The sequence below is a fragment of the Sphaeramia orbicularis genome, chromosome 8, assembly GCF_902148855.1.
Source record: "Sphaeramia orbicularis chromosome 8, fSphaOr1.1, whole genome shotgun sequence".
NCBI lineage: Eukaryota > Metazoa > Chordata > Actinopteri > Kurtiformes > Apogonidae > Sphaeramia > Sphaeramia orbicularis.
The window spans coordinates 11,080,929-11,096,517 of record NC_043964.1 but is presented as its reverse complement, the minus strand read 5'-3'; the positions used below and the strand labels follow the sequence as shown (position 1 = coordinate 11,096,517).

The window sequence follows — 15,589 nt, the reverse complement described above, 5'->3', positions numbered from 1 at the left end:
ATTGTTATGTTGTTATCTTTGCATCCAACATGCCTCAGAGATGTTTTTTTTACTTAATTTCTCCCACACTGATTTAGTTTTTTTGTTTTTTGTTTTTTATCCTGTGACAATGATTTTAAATGTTCTACCTCTAAATTTCTAAATGTTTTTCATGCTCTGATAGTAAATAATGATTTTCTACCACAACTAACCATCTACTTTCTTCACATCTCACTAAGGAAGAAACATCTCCCATTAAACTTTAGGGAAATATTATTATTATATAATATATTATATCATATTATTATATGGACAAAAATACTGTGACGCATCATGGCTACCACTGTAAAATGTCCTGTTCATAGCTGATTTGAGATATAAACATCAATATTTATGGCATTTATCACAACATAAACCTAAATTATGACATTAGTCATGCTATTTTTGCATCCCAGACCCTGTGAGGCTAATGTTGTTGTTTTTTTTAATATTTGTATATCAATAGTATATATTCTGTTATCATTAAAAGTATTTTTAAAATGTAATAGATGATTTCTCATTAATCTTACACAAAATCATAAAATCTATTGGAAGTAGAAATATTGATCCATGCCTCCACAGGGTTATATTTTTAGTGTTTGGGGCTTAGACTGTATCTGTCAAGAATAAATCACATAGTCAGAATCATTTCTTGACCAAAAGGGCAACAGTGCACATAGAAACATATTCAAAAAGTCAAACTTCTAGGTGCCACACATTGGCCAAGTGCCAAATCTAAAAACATAATAATTCAGAGAGCTGAAGTTGGTAATATTTATGGTGAATATAATATATTTTACCACCCAAAACACAGGAAATAGAAGTCATTATTTTCTGATGTGTAGGTCCAGTGCAAAGGCGGAATCGTCTGCCCCACCAGCTTTAAAAGCCAAAACTTCTGTGAGATGCTGAGGGAGATCTGCCCGGAGATCAATACACACCCACAGAGACCCTGAATCTGAAAAGCTCCAGGTATGAATAAAGACCATGAAAGCATGTGGTTGTGTGTTCTTGCCTCTGTACAACTGTCTTTTTTTGTGCGTCCCAGGCTTCCAGACTTGCGTATGGTGATTGTGAATTGACAGTAAACAGCCGGGGATGCTCCACTTCCAGGACGTGATGCAGGCGGGAGGAGAGTCGGCATCAAAAGGAGCTGATGGATGTGCAGAGGAAGCTGTCGTTTGACGAACCCATCAACATACAGTTCACATCAGTAACCTTCAGTATTAACCTATAGCACTGGCACAAATGACGGGTGTTTTAGAAGTAGTAGCAACAGCTGCGTTCACACTGCAGGCAGAAGTGTCTCAAATTGGATTTTTTTTTTGGCTAAAATTTCACTCAAATCTATTTTTTTCTATTGTTACATATAAAAAAATCTGATCTGAGCATTAAATCCAACTGAGCACCAAGGCCGACAGTGTAAACTCCTGCTATTTCAGGGGTCACATACAACCCAATTTGACCTCAAGTGTCCCAGACCAGTAAAATAATAATATAATACTTAGAAATATTTGCTTTTTGGTGCAAAACGAACTATTACATTTACAAAAAGTGTGAATAATCTGAACTTCCATGAATCTGAAATTTCTTTCATTTAACCATATTATGCCTCAGTTTATATCATTTAAACATGTGCATTACAAATTGCAGATCACAAATACGGCAAAAAACATTTAGTAACAGTTGTCTGGAACTTAAAAATATTGATTTTTTCCCCTTTTATTTTCCTTTAGCAATGAACAAGAAATAACATTACCCCAATTTTGCAGAAAAATTCAAATCCAAATCAACACATACAGAAAATACATACCCAAAAGTAATTACCATACATTTGATGATTTTCTAGTGAATACAAAATAATAAATAAGTAAATAATGAAACTAAATACATGAAATCAAATCAAATGAAATCAAATGAAATTGAATTAATTAAATTAAACAAATAAAACAAAACAAAACAAATAACATAAAATAAAATAAAATAAATAAAATAAAATAAAATAAAATAAAATAATCAAGACCATAGTAGTGTAAATTGTAGGCACAGAGTAGGGAAGGGTACTGTATGTCCATACTTTTCCATAAAAGTCCAATTGTCTGTCTTGCCTTGTAAAAGTCCAAAGTCAATGAGTACTGTAAAAATATAGAAATTAAGCTTTGTGATCAATACAATGATTGTCAGTGTCTTTTGTGTAATCTTTGCTTATCATTCTGGGGCCAGATTGACACACATGCATTACAATTTACAGACCATAATGGATCTAGAAAGATACAAACATTAGGAACGGTAGAATATTGTAAAAAATTCATTCACTTTTTCTTAAGATATTTTCAGGTTATTCATATTTTCATGTCATTCACATTTTTTTTGTAAAAAGGATGCACAGGAAATTTTGAATTTTGAGTACAATTTTGAGTAAATTTACTCTAATTGAATTTTTTTTACTCTACTCAGATAACATTTGGTCACTCCCTAAAAAAAAAGTAAACGTTATTCTTTGGGTACAGCTCTCCAACTCAATACAGAACCAAATTTACTCAGTATAGAACCAAATTTATTCTTTTTTGAGGAAAATACTTTTGACACTGGAAAAAATGCTCAGTAATTTTTTCCTGTGTAGTTTCTAAATGTAAATATATTCAAGTAATTTTGCTTGTTTTTTTTTTATATTGAAACAAAGAGTAAAATTTGGAGTTGTTATTATTTATAGGTAATTATGATAGTATTTTGCTGGTCTAATTCACTTAAGATCAGATTGGTCTGAATGTGGAACCTGAACTAAAATGATTTTAACATCCTTGTTTGTTAATACCTTCAGTGTCATTTTTGCATTTCATAAATTCATCCAATGGGTCAGACTGAACCCTTTGGTGGGCTGGTTTTGGCCCGCGGACCGTATGTTTGACACCTGTTAATTGTTTCAGGGGACGACTGGGAGTCCAAAGGGAGCCACTCTTTCTCACCATAATATCGTCAATAATGCGTACTACACCGGCCTCCGAATGGGTTATGAACGGAGAGTAAGTACCTGAAGTACCCGACAAGTAAGTCTTGACCAGTGTTGGGAGTAACATGTTACAAAAGAATACATTACAGTAACAGATTAGGGATGCACCAATACCACTTTTTTCCAGACTGAGTACAAGTCCAAGTGCTTACATTTGAGTACTTGCCAATATTGAGTACCGATATGAGTACTTAATAATACCATTACCAATCTTAGTTTTCTTCTGTAATGTGCTTTATTGTCGTTGTCAACAAAGTGCTGCTACTGACATTTAATGCATTGGAATGAGTGTTTCTCAATCAATCCACTAGGGGGCGCTGCTCTGAATTACTCATACTGGACAAATACCACGAAGAAGAGTAAAGTTTTTTTTGAGAACACCATTTTGGAACAGCATTGAAAATTTGAAAAAGAAAAACAATAAATGAATCAAAACATCAAATTGTATAGTGATTTTAAATTTAATGTGTAGCAGACACCTGAGTGTTGGTAATTTTTAAAACATTTCTTGTTTGCTGTTGTTTTGGCTCCTTTTTTATACTTCGATCTATACATTTGTCAGTTGATTATATCTTTTTATTGTGTTAAAACTTTATAAGAAAAAAAACAAAACAAAACACTAACCTAACCCTGCTTTTAAGAAGCTACTTAGTATGGGTTCTTCTTTTTTTTTTTTTTTTTTTTTTTTTTTTAATTTTAATAACTTTTATTTAATTGAGGGGATTTTACAAAGTACTACAAAACACATAAACATACCCATCTATTGTTAATGACCTTATACATATTTCCCCACCCACTCATAAAAAGGGACACTTGCCCATGTTCACAACAATGAATAAAAATAAATATCTGTATATTACACATCACACCATATAAATTACATTAGCACATGTTTACAATAACAAATGCATACGTGCTTGGACTAACACGCATACATGTTTACATACACACATACATATACAAACTTACACCCTACATACACTTTTTCCCCCTCTTTTTTTTTAATATCAGAAACAGGCTTAGAAGTCTATAATATTCCATGGAGTGTCTGTATCTGGGGTTCAAAAGTAAAACAGTAGTCATGTGATTCTGAGACAGTAATATTGTAAGGTAGGAATTACTTTCAAATAACAGTAACTTGTAATCTGTAATGTATTGCAGTTGGGAGTAACTTACACAACACTGGTCTTGACACAGAGAACATAAGCAAACATGAGATAAGTTATCCAACTTTCCACATTCCCATCAGCCACAGGTGCGGGTGTGTGTGTCGGTTCCCTTGTATCACGGTTTTGGTTCGGTGGTTGGAGGGATGTGCATGGCGTGCAACGGCATCACTCTGGTGTTCCCCTCCACTGGTTATGACAGCCATGCAAACCTCAAGGCCATTCAGATATGAGGGTACAGAAGCGATCATCGCACAACAATATGCATGCTCACTAGGGGTGTAAGAAAATATCAGTTTCATGATATATTGCAATATTTCATTTCACGAGACTGTATCGATATTAAAAAATGTGAATTGATATTTTAGGTATTTATTCCAATGCAGACATGGTGGAGGTTAATTTTGTTTTTTTTGTTTATATTTTTGAGAATCCTGCGAGGTCTTTTATTTCTATATTCATATGGGTATTTTGCTCTGCTGTTTTGTATATGACAAAAGTAGTATTGTGATCCTGCAGGTCATACATGTAGTTTTTTTGATATTGATAACACTGATTTGTTGAGTAATTGTTAGTTCAGGCATCCTAAAAGTACTTTTTACTGTCTGAGAGAGGTAGATGTTAGCTTTTCAGGAAATAATGAGAAAAAAAGGAGCAAAACAAAAAATATCGCCTTATTAACAGTATTGTGATATATTGCAATAAATCATATCATGATCCTAGTATTGTGATTTGTATCGTATGGCTAGATTCTTGCAATACACACCCCTAGAGCTGCAACCGATTAATCGACCCAAAGTGATCCAAAAAAATCATTCAACCACAATTCTCCTGAATCAAAGCTATGTTTCCTTCATTTCTCTGCTGTTAAACATTGGTTCCACTGTAGTGTTTCACACAGACGCTTAATGTGATGCACAAAGAAGTTTCAATTCAGGAAAACCGCAATAGAATATCTCCCTTCAATGAATTCGAGTTGATTAATCAAATTGGGATTTTTTGCATTGACTTCAAGCACCTGGTTGATAAATCAGTTGCAGCTCTAAACACCCCTAATGCGCACTACATGTAATACATCTTTTTTTTTTTTTTTTAAATTAAGGTGTAATGTTGTCTATGGCACTCCCACAATGTACACTGACCTACTGAGTCAGAACGACGCACACAAATACGATATATCATCAATTGAAGCCGGTAAGAGTTTTGTCAGACTTAATCCTGTAAAGCCTGAACCATTAAATCATTGACAGAAAATTCCAGTTCTTTGAAACTGGAGCCTTTGTTGGTCCTTCTGAACAACTCAAAAACATTTTTTTCAAATATCAATTTCCATGTATGAGTTTCAATTTTGTATCATATTTGATACATCAGGTCTCAGTGCTCAATATTATTGTTATTGAACAAACAAAAACATAATACAACACAAACATGTCTAATAAATTGATAATTCATTTTCTAAATTGTCAAAGTTCTTCCTCCTTCCTCATTAAGACAGTCTTGTAGTGTCACTGGAAAGGCCTCTGGTGAACAAATTCCTCCCCCCGGTGGATTATCTGTGTATTGAATGTATCTAATTGTTTACATCAGGTTTTTCAAGACAAAAATCATCACACTGATCATGTAGAGAGCTTCAAAACTTGTATCAAATATGATACACTTGGCGTTATAGGGTTAAGACAGGTTAGATATAGCCTCCTAAGACTCAGGAAATGTCACCAAAGTCCAAGCTTTTTTTGTTTTTTATTAATTAAGTGCCTATATTGGAAACATCTTGATTCAACAGTTTTTTCAGGTGCATTTTTAAAAAAGATTTTATGGAAGGTCCTTTGTGGTGGACAGTTTTCTTTTTTTTTTTTTTTTTGTATAAAGTTGTGAAACTCTGTCCACAAATGTGGACAGAAAAGCTGGGTCTTAGGAGGATAGCGAAAATTTCATTTGGGAACTGACATAAAAGTAGCACTGGGTCTTTATGGGTATGGAAGTGTATTGCATTCACATGAAAAAATTTTAATTGGCTCTGTTTTTCTGAATTAACCTCCTAAGACCCAGGAAATGTCAGCAAAGTACAAGCTTTTTTTTGTTTTTATTAATAAGTGCCTATATTGGAAAACATCATGATGCAACGTTTTTTTTCAGATGCAGTTTTTAAAATTTTGATGGAATGTCCTTTGTGTTGGACAGTTTTCTTTTCTTTTTTTTTGTATAAAGTTGTGAAACTCTTGTCCACAAAATGGACAGAAAACCCATAGCTGGGTCTTAGGAGATTAACAAGATAATTATCTCGTAATTACAAGTACTGATATTCATTTTTTCATATGAATGCAATACACTTTTGTACATGGGGTCTCAATACTCAAATACTATTATTTTGAACAAACAAAAACATAATACAACGCAAACATGTCTAATAAATTGATAATTCCTTTTCTAATTGTCAAAGTTCTGCCTCCTTCCTCATTAAAGACAGTCTTGTAGTGTCACTGGAAAGGCCTCTGGTGAACAAATTCCTCCCCCGGTGGATTATCTGTGTATTGAATGTATCTAATTGTTTACATCAGGTTTTTCAAGACAAAAATCATCACACTGATCATGTAGAGGGCTTCAAAACTCGTATCAAATATGACACACTTGGCGTTATAGGGTTAAGACAGGTTAGATATAGCCTCCTAAGACTCAGGAAATGCCACCAAAGTCCAAGCTTTTTTTGTTTTTTATTAATTAAGTGCCTATATTGGAAACATCTTGATTCAACAGTTTTTTCAGGTGCATTTTTTAAAAAGATTTCATGGAAGGTCCTTTGTGGTGGACAGTTTTCTTTCCTTTTCTTTTTTTTTTTTTTTTTGTATAAAGTTGTGAAACTCTTGTCCACAAATGTGGACAGAAAAGCTGGGTCTTAGGAGGATAGCGAAAATTTCATTTGGGAACTGACATAAAAGTAGCACTGGGTCTTTATGGGTATGGAAGTGTATTGCATTCACATGAAAAAATTTTAATTGGCTCTGTTTTTCTGAATTAACCTCCTAACACCCAGGAAATGTCAGCAAAGTACAAGCTTTTTTTTTGTTTTTATTAAATAAGTGCCTATATTGGAAACATCATGAGGCAACGTTTTTTTTCAGATGCAGTTTTTAAAATTTTGATGGAATGTCCTTTGTGGTGGACAGTTTTCTTTTCTTTTTTTTTTTGTATAAAGTTGTGAAACTCTTGTCCACAAAAATGGACAGAAAACCCATAGCTGGGTCTTAGGAGATTAACAAGATAATTATCTCGTAATTACAAGTACTGATATTCATTTTTTCATATGAATGCAATACACTTTTGTACATGGGGTCTCAATACTCAAATACTATTATTTTTGAACAAACAAAAACATAATACAACACAAACATGTCTAATAAATTGATAATTCCTTTTCTAAATTGTCAAAGTTCTGCCTCCTTCCTCATTAATGACAGTCTTGTAGTGTCACTGGAAAGGCCTCTGGGGAACAAATTCCACCCTCCTGGTGGATTATCTGTGTATTGCATGTATCTAATTGTATACATCAGGTTTCTCAAGAAAAACATATCACACAGATCATAAAGAGGGGCTTCAAAACTCATGTATCAAATATGATATGTTTGGGGTTATAGGGTTAAACATAATGACTGTGTAGGACTGTCAGCATGTGTGTTATTGTTGACTGTGTGTTGTGTTTCAGGGCTCATGGGAGGGTCTCAGTGTCCTCCAGAAGTTGTTAGAAAATTAATAACAGACATGAACATGAAGGCGATAACGGTGAGTACTGAAATGTCCTGCATCTTAACCCATAAAGACCCAAAACCATCTACTGATTTAAACTGTTTAATACCTGGTAATCCACTAATCCTATCAATACATGTAAATAATGGGTGTAAAATACAGTTTGTGGTCATCAGATATGACCCATTTGGAAATACAGAGGCTACAACATTGATCCCCAGTAAAAACCATGGAGCTGGATCAATGATAGTGGATGGGTTATGTTCAGTTAATGATAGATTTTACAAAAAAATTTAGCTTTTTCTTCAGTTTTCTCTGTTTTGGATGTAGTAACCCTCAACTTGAATTGCTGCTTTAATGAACATCTACATAATCAGTACATTAACTATAGGAAAATGGCAGATTTTCACTTAAAAATGCAAAATGCAGAGGATAGACTGCAAAAATCAAAATCTTACCAAGTGGTTTTTTTTTTTTCATTTCTAGTCAAAATATCTCATCACACTTAAAATAAGACATAATCACCTGAAGAGGAACTTTTCAGTGAGATATAAAAACTTATTTTTAGACAATAGATCTTGAAAATCTTATTTCAAGAAATCTTACCAAGATAATTTTCACTTGTTCCATTGGCTATTTATTTATTTATTTATTTAGCTTAATTCAATTTTTTTTTTTTTTGCTTAATTCAAGCAAAAAAAAAAAACAAAAAAACAAAAACAAAAACAGTGCAAGTGAAAATTATCTTGTAAGATTTCTTAAAATAACATTTTCCAGATCTATTGTCTAAAAATAAGTTCTTATATCTCACTGAAAAGTTACTCTTTAGGTGATTATGTCTTATTTTAAGTGTGATGAGATATTTTGACTGGAAATGAGAAAAATGCACTTGGTAATAGTTTGATTTTTTCCAGTATAATATTAGAGTAAATGGTGGTAAATCACTTATTAAAGGTTAAAAATAGAGTAAAATTTATTTGGGAACTGACGCAAAACTAGTGCTGGTCTTTATGGGTTAACTGAGGGTTGTTTTTTTATAGTCCAGTCTTCTCTGTTCAGGTACATTCATGTTTTCACTAAATCTATGTGTGTATATTATGTTTTTACAGTTACTATATGGCACCACTGAGAATAGTCCCATTACGTTTCTGGGATTCCCACAAGACACCGACGACCTGAAGGTTAATACTGTCGGATGTATCATGCCCCACACTGAGGTTTGCCCTTTATTCATACAAACAGACTTCTCTACATAAAGACACCGCTGTTTGGTTTCATATTGTATTTCTGTGAATGTACAGGCTAAAGTGGTGGACCCTATCTCCGGGGAGATGGTCCCTCTGGGGGCGTCCGGAGAGCTGCTGATCAGAGGCAGTTGTGTGATGCTCGGATACTGGAACGATCCTGAAAAAACCCGAGAGGTTATCGCAGAAGACCGCTGGTACAGGACAGGGTAAGAAGGATGATGATGTAAAGAGAGTGGATGTTTGGATGAAGCTAAAGGAGCGAAACCTGGACCAGGGTTAATAACGTTAACGAAAACGAACGAAACAACGAAAACTAGAATTGAAAGAACATTTTTGTTATCTGAAATCCTACTATATAATGCACGTTCTGTGTCCGTCCGATCGATGTTGCAGCACAGGAGGGCGTTTGTACGGATTTTCCTCAGCCTTCACAGGCCCGATCGCCGCCAAACTCGCCAAATGAATAGAAACATTACCTGACTATCTACTAGGCATAATTTTATTTCCCTATTCAAATGTTGTGAGGTATGCTGGGCGATTTTAGCCTCTTTCTACTTTGAATTCTTCATCTCTGCCGCCATACTCCATTTTCGGAAGTGGTCATGCTGCCGTTCATGAAATTTCTTCTGCTAGCAGGCAATGCTACAATGTGAAGTCTGCAGTTCACTACCGCTGTATGAATTTAACCGTGCTTGACAGGCCAAACAAATACATGCTCTTCCCTTCATGCCTCACATGTTGGCTCAAATTATTACCTGCACAATGCATGATTAAATGATAGTTTACGAATGGATAGTGGTGGCGGACAAGTTGTACTTATCATGCTATCATACAATGGCACCACGGGTACAATGCCGCTAGTAAATAAAAACTATAATTCAAAGAAAAAGCCATAACTAACTGAAACTGTATTGTGCGCTTACAAAAGTAACAAAAACATATAAAAATTATGGATAAAATTACCTTAGTTTTCATCTTTGTCATTGTCGGATTGATACAAAAGCGATTTATTTCACTCTAGCGCTTTTAGCTAGCGGCACCGTACGACACTTCACAGTCGGTCACTTCTCGTCACTTGTCGTTTAGTCATCTTTTTGTCCCCACTCTACCTGGAAACATGGAGACTAAAGCTGGGAGAAAGCAGCAGAGTCCAGTACGGGATTTATATGAATACAACGGTGAAGAAGATAAAAGATACGACAAAACTAAAATTAATACTAAAACTAAACTAAAATTAGGTATTTAGAAAAAAAATGAAAGCTACTAAAAACTAGCAAACCTGCTCTAAAAACAAAGTAAAACTAACTGAATTAGAGAAAAAAAAAAGTCAACAAAACTAAAATTAATACTAAAACTAAACTAAAATGAAGGATTTAGAAAAAAAAAAGAAAACTAATAAAAAAAAAACCTAGCAAACCTGATCTAACAACGAATTAAAACTAATTGAATTAGAGAAAAAAACTCGACAAAATGACAAAACTAAAATTAATACTAAAACTAAGCATTTAGAGAAAAAATTTAAAGTAATAAAACTAGCAAACCCGCTCTAAAAACTAATTAAAACTAACTGAATTAGAGAAAAAAAAAGTCGACAAAATGACAAAACTAAAATTAATACTAAAACTAAGCATTTAGAAAAAAAAATTAAACTAATAAAAACTTGCAAACCTGCTCTAAAAACAAAGTAAAACTAACTGAATTAGAGAAAAAAAAGTCAACAAAACAACAAAACTAAAATTAATACTAAAACTAAACTAAAACTAAGCATTTAGAAAAGAATGAGAGCTAATAAAAACTAGCAAACCTGCTCTAAAAACGAATTAAAACTAACCTAATTAGAGAAAAAAAACCCGACAAAATGACAAAGCTAAAATTAATACTAAAACTAAGCATTTATAAAAAAAATAAATAAATAAAACTAATAAATACTAGCAAACCTGCCCTAGAAATGAATTAAAACTAACTAAATTAGAGAAAAAACAGTCCAAACTAAATAAAACTAAACTATAATGAAAAATCCCAAACTATTATAACCTTGACGTGGACATGTGGTTTTTTCCCTTCCTTCGCAGTGACACGGCCAGTCTGGACAGTATGGGATACTGTCGAATCGAAGGACGCATAAAGGACATGATCATCCGAGGAGGCGAGAACATCTATCCAGCTGAGATCGAAGAGTTCTTATACACACATCCTAAAGTCAGAGAAGTGCAGGTAAGATATAAAACCACTGGAGGGCGACAAACAGACGTGTAATATGTTGAAGCATCATTTTGCATTTTCTTGTACATTTATATTTTTTCATTTTCCTGTCTGTTTGCACAAATAATTTAAATTGGTAATAAACAACAGCAAAAAACAAACAAATAAACAAAAACAAAACATTTAAAAGCTTAAATTAAAACATTAAATTAAAGGCTTATGATTTTTTAGTTTGTTTTGTTTTTATATTTATTTACGAGATTAAATACTTTTATTATTATTCTCATTTTTCTTTCTTTTTTTTAAATGAAAAATTGGATTTCCCTTTTGTGAATTTTTTATATTTGATTGTAATTAACTTATTATAACTTACCAAAAATATATGCAGGATTTAATTTTAATTTCAAGATGAGAACATTATAATAATAGAATACAGCAACATGCAGACTAAAGAAGGCGTACATGTATTTACACGTATTTTTTATTTTTTATCTATTTATGTTTTGTTTTGTTTTTTTCTCATGCCTATACTTTTTATTGCTTCCCTGCTATAATTCTTTTAATGTTTTATGTAAAGCATGTTGAATTGTCTTGTACATGAAATGTGCTATATAAACAAACCTGCCTTGCTTTGCCTAATTACAGGTAAGTGTTAATTACATGTTGGTTATATGTTTATTATGTTTATTGTGTTATAATAAGGTAAATACGTATTAATAACATGTTTATTACAGGTTTAGTATGTGTTGCTTAAATTAAGTGTTAATAACATGTTAATAACACATTTATTACAAGTTCATTATATGTTTATTATATGTTTATTATGTGTTTTAGAAGGTAAGTAGGAGTTAGCGGTTTGGGTTTGGCTAAGGTTTGGTTAGGGGATTAGATTTTAGGAGTTAGGGGTTAGGGGTAGGCCTAGGGCTAGGGTTAGGGCTGGGGTTAGGGTTTTTACATTTTAATATGTTAACATGTTTATTACATTTTCTTGTAAGTTATTATATGTTTTAACAAGGGTTAGGGTTATTAACATGTCTGTGTTAATAGCAAGTGTATTACATGTTTATAACATGAAAAAAAAAACGTTTTTACATGTTTATTACACGTTTATTATTTGTTACTACACATAAGTGTTAATCATATTTTAATTTCATGTTAACAACACGTTAATAACATGTTTATTGCATATTTATTATTATGTTTATTATGTGTTTTTACAAGGTCCGTAAGTGTCAGTGATATGAGTTAGGGTTAGGATTAGGGGTTTTATATTTTAATAATATGTTAATAACATGTTTATTACATTTTGTTGTAAGTTATTATGTTATTACAAGGGTTAGTGTTATTAACATGTCTGTGTCAATAACATGTTTATTACATGTTTGTAACACGTTAATAACATATTTATTACATGTTTATTATGTGTTACTACACATAAGTGTTAGTTACATTGTAATAACATGTTAACAACACGTTAATAACTCGTTTATTACATATTTATTATTATGTTGATTATGTGTTTTTACAAGGTATGTAAGTGTCAGTGATATGAGTTAGGGTTAGGTTTTTTACATTTTAATATTTTAATAACATGTTTATTACATTTTGTTGTAAGTTATTATATGTTATTACAAGGGTTAGGGTTAGGTTTAGGGTTAACTTTAGGGTTAGTGTTAGGGTTAGAGCCAGGGGTAAGGGTTAGGGCTAGGGTTTGGGTTTGGGTTAGGGTTAGGGTTAGGGTTAACTTTAGTGTTAGTGTTAGGGTTAGGGCCAGGGGTAAGGGTTAGGGCTAGGGTTTGGGTTTGGGTTTGGGTTTGGGTTAGGGTTAACTTTAGGGTTAGTGTTAGGGCCAGGGGTAAGGGTAAGGGTTAGGGCTAGGGTTAGGGCTAGGGTTAGGGTTAGGTTTAGGGTTAGGGCCAGGGGTTAGGGTTAGAGCTAGGGCTAGGGTTAGGGCTAGGGTTAGGGTAGGGCTAGGGTTAGAGTTAGGGTTAGGGTTAGGGCTTGGGTTAGGGCCAGGGTTAGGGTTAGGGTTAAGGCTAGGGTTAGGTTTAGGGCTAGGGTTAGGGCTGGGGTTAGGGTTGGGGCTAGGGTTAGGGTTAGGGTTAGGGCTTGGGTTAGGGTTAGAGTTAGGGCTAGGGTTAGGGCTAGGGTTAGGGTTTTTACATTTTAATAACATGTTTATTACATTTTCTTGTAAGTTATTATATGTTATTACAAGGGTTAGTATTACTAACATGCCTGTGTTAATAACATGTTTCTTACATGTTTATAACACATTTATTACATGTTTATTACACATTTATTATGTGTTACTACACATTAGTGTTAATTACATTGTAATAACATGTTAACAACACGTTAGTAACTCGTTTATTACATATTTATTATTATGTTGGTTATGTGTTTTTACAAGGTACGTAAGTGTCAGTGATATGAGTTAGGGCTAGGGTTAGGTTTTTTACATTTTAATATTTTAATAACATGTTTATTACATTTTGTTGTAAGTTATTATATGTTATTACAAGTGTTAGGGTTGACTTTAGGGTTAGTGTTAGGGTAGGGCCTGGGGTAAGGGTTAGGGTTTGGGTTAGGGTTAGAGCTAGGGCTGGGGTTAGGGTTGGAGCTAGGGTTAGGGTCAGGGCTAGGGTTAGGGCTTGGGTTAGGGCCAGGGTTAGGGCTAGGGTTAGGGCTAGGGTTAGGGCTGGGGTTAGGGTTAGGGCTAGGGTTTGGGTTAGGTTTAGGGCTAGGGTTAGGGTTAGGGCTTGAGTTAGGGTTAGGGTTAGAGTTAGGGCTGGGGTTATTGCTAGGGTTAGGGCCAGGCTTAGGGTTTTTACATTTTAATAATATGTTTATTACATTTTCTTGTAAGTTATTATACGTTATTACAAGGGCTAGTGTTACTAACATGTCTGTGTTAATAACATATTTATTACATGTTTATAACACGTTAATAACAATTTATTACATGTTTATTACACATTTATTATGTGTTACAACACATTAGTGTTAATTACATTGTAATACCATGTTAACAACACGTTAATAACTCGTTTATTACATATTTATTATTATGTTGATTATGTGTTTTTACAAGGTATGTAAGTGTCAGTGATATGAGTTAGGGCTAGGGTTAGGGTTAGGTTTTTTACATTTTAATATTTTAATAACATGTTTATTACATTTTTTTGTAAGTTATTATATGTTATTACAAGGGTTAGGGTTAGGGCTAGGGTTAGGGTTAGGGTTAACTTTAGGGTTAGTGTTAGGGTTAGGGCCAGGGGTAAGGGTTAGGGCTAGGGTTAGGGTTAGGATTAGGTTTAGGGTTAGGGTTAACTTTAGGGTTAGTGTTAGGGCCAGGGGTAAGGGTTAGGGCTAGGGTTAGGGTAAGGGCTAGGGTTAGGGTTAGGTTTAGGGTTAGGGCCAGGGGTTAGGGTTAGGGTTAGAGCTAGGGCTAGGGTTAGAGTTAGGGTTAGGGCTAGGGTTAGTTTTTTTTACATTTTAATATTTTAATAACATGTTTATTACATTTTGTTGTAAGTTATTATATGTTATTACAAGTGTTAGGGTTGACTTTAGGGTTAGTGTTAGGGTAGGGCCTGGGGTAAGGGTTAGGGTTTGGGTTAGGGTTAGAGCTAGGGCTAGGGTTAGGGTTAGGGTTAGGGTCAGGGCTAGGGTTAGGGCTTGGGTTAGGGCCAGGGCTAGGGTTAGGGTTAGGTTTAGGGCTAGGGTTAGGGCTGGGGTTAGGGTTAGGGCTAGGGTTTGGGTTAGGTTTAGGGCTAGGGTTAGGGTTAGGGCTTGGTTTAGGGCGTGGGTTAGGGTTAGAGTTAGGGCTAGGGTTATTGCTAGGGTTAGGGCCAGGCTTAGGGTTTTTACATTTTAATAATATGTTTATTACATTTTCTTGTAAGTTATTATACGTTATTACAAGGGTTAGTGTTACTAACATGTCTGTGTTAATAACATATTTATTACATGTTTATAACACGTTAATAACACATTTATTACATGTTTATTACACATTTATTATGTGTTACAACACATTAGTGTTAATTACATTGTAATACCATGTTAACAACACGTTAATAACTCGTTTATTACATATTTATTATTATGTTGATGTTGTGGGTTAGGGTTAGGGTTAGGGTTAGTGATGTTGTGATGTTGATGTTGTTGTGTGTTTTTACAAGGTATGTAAGTGTCAGTGA

General features: G+C 33.8%; 1 pseudogene; it reads left to right on the top strand.

The window, feature by feature from the left end:
- The first annotated feature begins 312 nt into the window (after positions 1-312).
- LOC115424209 (acyl-CoA synthetase family member 2, mitochondrial-like) overlaps positions 313-15,589 on the top strand; it is a 31,681-nt pseudogene continuing 16,404 nt past the window's right edge.